We start from the raw sequence: 260 nt of genomic DNA, 5'->3' as shown, positions 1-260 counted from the left end.
AGAGACAGAGACAAAGAGAGACAGAGAGAGACAGAGAGAGAACAGAGGTAACAACAGAAGGACAGAGACAGAGACAAAGGTTCACAGCAACAGTAGCAACAACTACACTAATAGTAGTCACTGATGATGATGAACATGAAGAAGATGATGACGAAAATGACAACAACGATGGGGGACAATGAGCAGTGATTATAGTAATAATAGTATCTGTAGTAATAATAATAGTAATAATAATAGTAATAATAATAATAACAATACTA

The sequence above is a fragment of the Morone saxatilis genome, unplaced genomic scaffold (genome assembly GCF_004916995.1).
Source record: "Morone saxatilis isolate NCDOM2014 unplaced genomic scaffold, NCSU_SB_2.0 Contig6, whole genome shotgun sequence".
NCBI lineage: Eukaryota > Metazoa > Chordata > Actinopteri > Moronidae > Morone > Morone saxatilis.
Note: the sequence above shows the minus strand (reverse complement) of the source record.